This window comes from Tamandua tetradactyla, chromosome 16 (assembly GCF_023851605.1).
Source record: "Tamandua tetradactyla isolate mTamTet1 chromosome 16, mTamTet1.pri, whole genome shotgun sequence".
NCBI lineage: Eukaryota > Metazoa > Chordata > Mammalia > Pilosa > Myrmecophagidae > Tamandua > Tamandua tetradactyla.
Window position 1 is genome coordinate 37,299,906 of NC_135342.1, and position 9,200 is coordinate 37,309,105.

Below are 9,200 nucleotides of genomic sequence, written 5' to 3' on the forward strand. Positions count from 1 at the left end.
CTTTCTTGCCTCCATCGTTTCTGATGAAAAATCTACAGTTAATCTTATTGAAGCTCCCTTGTACATGATGTATTGCGTCTTTCAACTTTTAAGATTCTCTCTTTTTCTTTGGTATTTGACAGTTTAATTATAATGCATTGGGGTGCATATTTCTTTGAGTTTATACAGTGTGTAGTTTGTTGAGCTCCTTGGATGTGTATATTCATATGTTTCATTAAATTTTGGGTTCTTTGACATTAATTCTTCAAATATCCTTTCTGCCCACTCTTTCTTTTTTCTCCTTCTGGGCCTTCTACAATACATATATTGGAATGACTGTGGTCCACAGATGTCTTAGGCTTTATTCATTTTCCTTCATTCTTTTTTCTTTCTGCTCCTCAGACTGAATACTTTCAATTGTCTTATCTTCAAGTTCACTGATTCCTTCTGCCAGCTCCAATTTGCTGTTGAACCCATCCAGGGAGTTTTTTAATTTCAGTTATTGTGTTCTTTAGCTCCAGTATTTCTCTTTGTTTCTTTTTTTTTTTTTATAATTTCTAGCTTCATTGAAATTCTTATTTTGTTTCTAAACCATTTTCTTGATATCCTTTATTTTTTTTTCCATGTTTTCATTTAGATCTTTCAGCATATTTAAGATCCTTTTTTAAAAGTCATTATCTGGAATGTCCAATGCTGGTATTCTTCACTGATGGTTTCTTATGTTTTATCTTGCTCCCTTAGATGGTCCATCATTTTTTGTTTCTCTGTATGTCATGTAATCTTTTATTGCACACTGTACAGTTTAATATTTTAATGTGTTAACTCTGGAATTTAGTCCTCAGGTGTCTTTTCTTTAAGTGTGTATCCAACTATGATATGACAGAGATTTCCTTGACTTCCAGGAGCTAACAACAATAACAAAACACCTTTCATAGTCTTTATCAGATTGGTTCTGTGTTGGCTCTTTTAGAGTTTAGGTCTTTTAACAGTGAGCCTTTAAAACAATTCAAGTGACATTAAATGACCCTCTCTAGTCTTTTTGGAGCTTGATTATTGCCCTCCACAAATATTTGTGGCCTTAGGTATTTCTCCATTTAACAAACCTGAATGTCCCCTCATTTTCTATCAAACGGTCTTTCTTCCTTCCCAGGTGCTGTTGTGTATGTCTTAAAGCTAGTAATCCTTTGCCCCAGGCTACCATGATTTGATTGTTTCTTATACTGATTTAGCTGCTCACAAGCTGCTTTTGCATGCAGGACAAGACCTGGGATGGCAAAACAGAGACACATTTCTTCGTTCAGCCCTTCAGGCTACCACCAATAGACTGGTACAGACTTACATGCACCCTAGTTCATGCAAAGGGATTACTGCTTCCTCCAGAACCAGGACTGAGGATCTGCACTGAGAATCCAGGTTGGCTCCACAATGGACCATGGAGGGAGTGAGGGAGGAGTCAACAATGGCACCCTGAGATTTTCCTACCATTTTTTTCTTTAAATAACTTTTTAATGTAAGTAAAGGTAAAATATATCATATATTTATGTTAAAACTTCATAATATTTAGATAGGGAGTGCAAATCTGTGGTTATTTAATAGGTGAACTTCACATCTCTTAACATTTAGAGCTTTCCACTGGCATGTTCAACTTGATATCTAAATCATTAGTCACTGCAGTGCCCATCTCTTTCATTATTTATTTTAACACTATATAAAGATATCTTTAGCATCTTTATAATCATATGTGATTGTAATCTTTTTAAAATTTTCAATAGAGAAGTTGTAAGCTTACAAAATAATCCACGCATGAAAAAATCATGCAGAAAAGAATTTCCATATATGCCCCCTCGTACACACACAGCTTTCCCCACTATAAACACTCTGCATTAGTGTGGTATCTTTGCTATAACTGATGCAACAATATTATAATAATTATATTATTAACTGTAGTTAGGGTTCAATATTTGTATTGTGCAGCTCTACTGTTCTAAAAGTTTTATTCTGGTACCATATATGCAACCTAAAATTTCCCTTTTTAACCACATTCCAACATTCAATTCAGTGGAATTAAAACATCAAAAATGTTGTGCTTCTGTCACCACCATCCATTACCAAAACTTTTCCATCACCCCAAACAGAAACTTTGTACCAATTAAGAATTAACTACCCATTCCTACCCATTCCCTGGCCCACAAGCTTTTCCTACTATTTTAAAATTGCCTTTTTCTTGATTTGGTGCTCACCCAGTTACTGCAATGCTTTAATTGTTTTCCAGAGCTTTAAAAAACATGGTTCTGCCATGTTTTGCTAGTTGTTTAAGGATTCTGTGGGTGGATGGAACCCTGAAGCATCTCACTCTGCCAACTTGGTCCACACCAAACATCGAAACTTGGGAGTCATTTCCAACACCCCCCTTTCCGTCCATCCCCACATCTAATCCATCATCATGTGGGTTCTCTATTCAAAATGTGTCTCAAACTTTTCTACTACCCTCCTCACCCAATGCTACTGTGGTTTGAGCCTCCACCTTCTCTTGTGGGACTGGACTTCCCAGCTGGCCTCCCCACAGCTTCTCTTGCTCTTTCTAGTCCCTTCTCCACACACAGTCAGGGCAGTGTTGTCAAATGTCAATCAGAGCAGTCTTCCTGTGCGTCTTAACCCCCACTGGCTTCCTATTGCATTTAGGATGAAGTCCCATATTCAACCTAAAAGACCTTCCAGGACATGCTCCTCCAACTTCATACCAGAACTGCTCCTGTCTCTCCCTGTCCTCAGGAGAATGGGGCACTAAGTGCTTAAGTAGCTTGCCTTAAGATCACAAGCCAGTAATAATAAATGTTTCTTGAATGAGTGAGTGAACAGGCTCACATTCCTTTCCACCTCTCCCCACCAATCCCAGTCGTTAGATGCTGAATTGACTGCAGCCCACCCTTCCTATAGTTCTTCAGGGACTCCCTCATGCACCAGAAAGGTGAGTGTAGTAGTCTTGGGATGTCATTAGTAGCCCAGATTCGTTCCATCTTTCTGCTAGCATATGTTCTGGATATTGACTTTTTAAAAAAGTTTTTGTAGTTTTATTAATCCTCTGGTGAAGAATCTGCACAATCACTGAAGAATCTTTACTTCCTCTTTTGGCCAGCACCAACACTGGCCTTTGCAGACCCCCTGACTTTCTTCATTCTACTTTTCTGTTCCTTTTGCTGTTTTTGTGAAGAGTTTTTCTTTTTATACAAGCCATGTCTTGTAAATCTATGTTTGGGTTAATTTTTCTTTGCATAATCCAAGGAATCATAAATCATGCCCAAGCCAGTTGTCTTGCTGCTACCAAAATGGGTTCTGATTCCAAATACAAGGATGACATCGGGTGTAGTCTTGTACGTTTTGGCTAGTTTTTCTCGAATTTCTTTCTTAGGTACTGTCACCTCAGGATGAAGGACTTCGACGACCATGTGTTTTTGCTGAAATATTTGGTTTGTCATGAACTTCCTGGTCTGAATAATTACCTTGTTTTTCATGATGGTGGGTGATCCTCAGGCAGCCAGGGAGGGAAAGAGTTCAGTATATGGCTTTTAGCCTCAAGTCCCAAGAAGGCTGCTATGATTCCAGCATCACATTCTCCCACAACCATGTTAAGGCAAAAATTAAAAAAAAAGTTGTCTATTATTTATTTTTTTGTAATAGGGAGAAAAGCCCTTCCCAGTTTCCTCAGCAGACTTCTCAGATCCAACTGGGTCTTAAGTCCATGCTCTTACGGACTTAAGACCCAGTTGGATCTTAAGTAAGGGGCACACTTGCCTTTTAACTGGGATCTTGGGGACCTGCAGAGTCTTAAAAGGACTAATACAAATGGTGGGGTTTTAGGCATCACATCAGACCTAAGCAGGTGTCATTTAACTCCTTAGAATCTAGAGCTGATCTTAGTTATCCTAAAGCAAAATAACAAAAGGAGGCTTCCTTTGTCTCTAAATGAAAGGGCAAATTAGGAAAGAAAGGGGCATATGGTTATGTCCTATGTGAATAATCTAATGGCACGTGCTGCCCTCACCCCACTGGAGTCCTCAGCCTAGTAAGAGAGTCGAGGTCACCCCTCCCTGTGGAGGTGAGTGGCAGAGTGAAATGCCACACCCCTGCCCTGCCAACAGAAACTGGGGTTCCTGCGGGAAGAGGGGACCTGTGCCTCATTCTGACTTAGGTGCTTGCTGAGCTCTGAAACTGCGGCCCCTCAGAGGTAGGCCGCTGAGGACTCTTCAGAGGGGTGTACCAGGTTCCTAGGAGCTGGGCTTCCACAGACATAGAGACAGGGGCACAAACCTTGGGATTGGAAAGGACCATGAGGAGAAAGGCTGGGAACAAAGAACTGGGACACACATTCACCCCAGCTCTGCAGCCTTCAGAGAGCAAGGACAGAACCTTCGTCAGGTCCAGAGACTTCAGGTGGGGCATGGAGGATGGGGAGACGCAGGAGCCCCGGATTTTGCTGGTAGTCACCCATACTTGGGATGGGATCTAGATCAGAAAAGTGGGAGCTTGGACACTTGGTGGGGCCACAAGGTGCAAAAGGGGTCCATATGATGTTGACACACTGCCCCCTATACAGAGAGTCCTCAAATCAGCAGATGCCCCCAGTCAGTGGCAGAAGGAACTGCAAGAACCAAGGGAGTCAGGGTTACCTCACAGAAGCACCATAAAATCAGCCATTTAAGGCCACCATGTGTTAGCTGGGCATTGTGCCCCAGGCCCAGAGGAAGATGCAGAGGGGTAAGGGGGTATCTCAGCTGCGTGACTGCCCACTGCCCCCACCAAGCCCCAGCCTAGCCAACAATGGGGATGGAAAAGGTCTGTGAGTTCGATTTGAGGTTAGAAATTTAATCTGGACTAGACTTGGTTTTTAAAAACTGAAGGTGACTGGAAAGTATAGAGTCTAACTCAGATATTGTTAAGGCATTAGAAAGTGGAAATGCAACATAAAGTGACTGAAGGCAGTACTTGGGGAGATGAAATTACTTTACTTTTTACATCAATGAGATGCGACTCACTCCAAGACTCCACAAGAAGTCACAGACATAAAACTCAGCTGAAAAGAGCAAACACATTGTAAATGGTGGTTATGATTATTGTCTCAAAATTCAAGCATCAAGACAACCAAACCAGTAGACTGAGCCCTCAATCTTGGGGATCACCCCTATGAAACTTATTCATGCAAAGGATAGGCTAAACCTACTTATAATTATGCCTAAGAGTCACCCCCAGGGAACCTGTTTTGTTGCTCAGCTGTAGCTTCTCTCTCTAAGCCAACTCAGCAGGTGAACTCACTGCTCTCCCCCTCATATGGGACATGACCCCCAGGGTTATAAATCTCACTGGCAACATGGGACAGAACTCCCAGGATGAACCAGGACCTGGCATCATGGGATTGAGAAAGCCTTCTTGACCAAAAGGGGGAACAGAGAAATGATTTCAGAATTGAAAGGTTATCCTGGAGATAATTCTTATTCTTTATATGAATATCCCTTTTTAGTTTATGGTGTATTGTGGAGTGGCTAGAGGGAAGTACCTGAAACTGTTGAGCTGTGCTCCAGTAGCCTTGATTCTTGAAGACGATTGCATAATAATATAAGTTTTACAATGTGACTGTGTGATTGTAAAAACCTTGTGTCCGATGCTTCTTTTATTCAGGGTATGGACAGATGAATAAAAAATATAGATAAAAATAAGTAAATAATAGGGGGGATATGGGGTAGATTGAAATGAACTGGGTAGATTGAAATATTAGTAGTCAATGAGAGGGAGGGGTAAGGGGCATGGGTTGTAGGAGTATTTTATTTCTTTTTCTGGAGTGATGCAAATGTTCTAAAAATGATCATGGTGATGAATACACAACTATGTGATGATATGGTGAGTCACTGATTATACACCATGTATGGAATGTATGTGTATGAAGATTTGTCAATAAAAATATTTTTTAAAAAGTCAAGCATCAAATCCACTTTTTAAAAGACCCCAACTTTCACTTAACCCTTGTTCCTCTGAATCCTAAAGTTTAAGAATGAAGAACTCCAAGGAACCAAAAAAGAGGATTCTGACTACTAAAGCAGAACCATTAGCCAAGAGAAGCTGCTGGATTTTTACAAATTTCTCCATCACTCTCAACTATCTCCCTTCAGTTGCAAACTACAGGCCAGAAGCATCTATAATTCTGACACGAACTACAACCAGGTGATTTCTGAGCTTCCTATCAATTCCTGAGGAGAAAAGTCACTTCCCCTTGCCTGGGGCCTGCAACCCTGTGACTTACCTGTCCCTGTGTTCTGCCCTGACAGGTTATTAGAGAAGAAAAAGTTCTCAGAATGCACGCAAGCACACACACACACACACACACACACAAATCACAGGTCAGCTGACCACTTATCAAGTTAATTTCCACTCAAGCTTCTCTCTCTTCTTAATACCAGAGTGTCTCCCTGCCCAACATGTCAGCATCTTGATCTAATTGCAGCATGTTACAAACATCCACCAATAAAAGAAAAATAGAATGTATGTTGGTTATGATGTGAGGTTGAAAATCTTGACAAAGATGAAAGCTTTCATGAAGTTGATGAAAGTAATACTGGAGAGCTGCTTGGATCAACTTTGACCAACTTTGTGTCAAACCAGAGAGTAATCGAAGGAAAGAAAATCAACAGGAATGATGACATGTAGGAATTCAAAAGAGAGTATTTGAATATCAAACAGTTGAAGCCTGAAACATTTTTAGGAAAATAATCCTTTTTGACCATCTTCTGGAAGTCATAAGTAAAGGAGGCCCTATCATGTCATTGCACACTCTTGTCATCAAAAATGTCTCTCCTTCCAAATAAAATCAACAATTGAGTCCAATCTTGGACCTAAGAATTAGACCATAGTGGCAACTGTAACTAAAATGTTAATTTAATTCAATAAAGTACTGAAGACAAGTTATAAGTTCAATTGTGAAGATAATAACAAAATCATGTTTTGCCCACACAGTGTATGAGTTAGAGTTCTCAGTGAACAAGGATGTTTTGTAGCCATCTTTGTGAAAATGGATTTGTTGTTTGTTTTTTGCTTTTGATTTTAATGAATTGGCTAATTTCTATGACTCATTATATTGCTATTAAAATTGTTAATATATTTATTCCTACCTTTTAATTTTGAAATTATCTCAAACGTCATAAAAGTTGCAAAAATAGTACAAAGAATTCCTCTATATCCTTTGCTCTATTTCTGCAAATGTATTCATGACACCATGTTTGTTTTCTCACTCTCTAAACAGAAAAACATATAGATAATCTATAGAGATAAAATTTCTTTCCTGAACCATTTGAGAGTAAATTACATACACTTCCCCTTTCTCTTTAAATATTTCAGTGTGCATTTCCTAAAAATAAGGACATTCTCTTCTATAACCATAGTTCAATGAACAAACACAGGAAATACACACTGATACAGAACTGTTATCAAATCTACAGATTTTATTCAAATTTGACCATAAGTTGCTGTTTTGATCCTGTGGGAAAATGGCTTTACATAGGCAACTCGACTGATGTGTCCAGAAAAGTTCAAAGGGGATGGAAATCCATTCAGACAGACAGCAAGCTAATATTTATTGACCTGTTAATCATGTTCCAGGGCCTGTGCTGAGGCTGGGAACTGGAAAGGAATCCTGCACAGACCCTGCCTTCAAAATGACTTTGTCAAATAAAAACTCAAAATGATATGAATAAAATAACACCTCAGTTGGGTATTAGTTTCTCATACTTTACCCCCATATGCCTCAGCTTGCTTCTTTCCTCCTCAGATATTAATGTGGAAAGAACTTCACTAGAGTACTTTGAGTTGATGCTTCTTGGGCCCTGCCTCACTTCTGAGCACACTCCACATGCACAATCCAGAGGGAGGGGTAATATCTCTGTGAAAACCCTTCAATGAATGGCTGGTGATGGGACTGCAAGAGACACAATTCTCCTTGTTGGTCCTCAGCTGAAAGATTCTGATAGGCATTTTGTACCCTCCTCTGACTTAGCAGAATGGAGCCTTGGTTTCCTACAGATGCAATCAGCTCAATCACAAAAGTTTGTCTTGACTTTCCATCCTTCTCTGCTTTCATTCTCCATAGTTCCTCACTCCTGTTACCTGAGATCATGAAGAGCTACCTGTACACAAATCTTTGTATCAGGACTTTTGGAGGGAATACAGGTGAAGACAGCAGCTGCCAGAAGGGGCCCTGAAAGTAGACCCTTCAAAAGGGATGTTGGGAAAGAATCACCCACCATCATGGGGGCCCAAGGACCCCATTTCTGCAGTGAGAATGTGGTGCTAGGACTGGTGTGCTGTAACATTACAATTAATGAGATACTTGAAAGAGAAATCAGGTACATGTGGAAAGTGAAGTGATGGATTTTGAGGATATGAGGGAAATGGCAATTATATGGATTGTGGAATAGGGTGACCTTTGCTCTCTGCCTATGAATCTTTAAAAAAGGAAAATGACAAGTCAGGCCAGCCAACTATCAACTTAAGGCCAGCTGTGAAAACTAGAAGTCCTCTGTTTTAAGATTTAAGGAGATCCTCATCTCCTGCAGCTGCAGGCAGACTGGGATGAAAAAAAGGCCCCGGATTTAACTGTAAGGATGGTAAAGCCACAAAGAAGACTGACGGCACCAGTCTTATGCCATCAGCATTTCTCCTTATGCCAAAAGCAGTTAGTGGATATCCCCCAGAGGTGGAACACAATGACCTGGGATAAGAATATCTGGGTGTGTGTACCTGAGCACTGCAACCCCCCAGATTATCTTGAATCCTCTAAGCCAGAAGCAGCTCTGGCCCCACTTGCTAGAGGGAGGAGGTCTTCCCTTGCTTGAAGACTATGCCAAGTTCTCATCTGAGGCAGGTGCCCTACAAGGCGCCGCTTGCCTCCTTCAACATCTGTCCTACCTCCCTTCATTGCTTTAAGACCAACAACCAATGTCAGGTCTTAGTATAGCCCAACCAAGAAAGTACAGGCCTGGGAGAAAATATCTTATATACTAAAATAACTTCAATGGTTGTTTAATATGTACTGGCCAGAAACAAAAGGACAGATATGGGAAGGAATCTTGAGGGTGTTGGACCCAGAAGAAGAGGAGATGAATATAATGATGGATGGAGTAAAATTTATTGGCATGAGAAAAAGCTCCTATAATTTAAAAATTATCATCTGATAAGGA

General features: G+C 40.3%; 1 pseudogene; it reads right to left on the reverse strand.

Annotated features, from left to right (window-relative positions):
- Window positions 1-3,018: 3,018 nt before the first annotated feature.
- LOC143660263 (small ribosomal subunit protein eS24 pseudogene) lies at window positions 3,019-3,584 on the reverse strand (annotated as a pseudogene).
- Window positions 3,585-9,200: the final 5,616 nt, after the last annotated feature.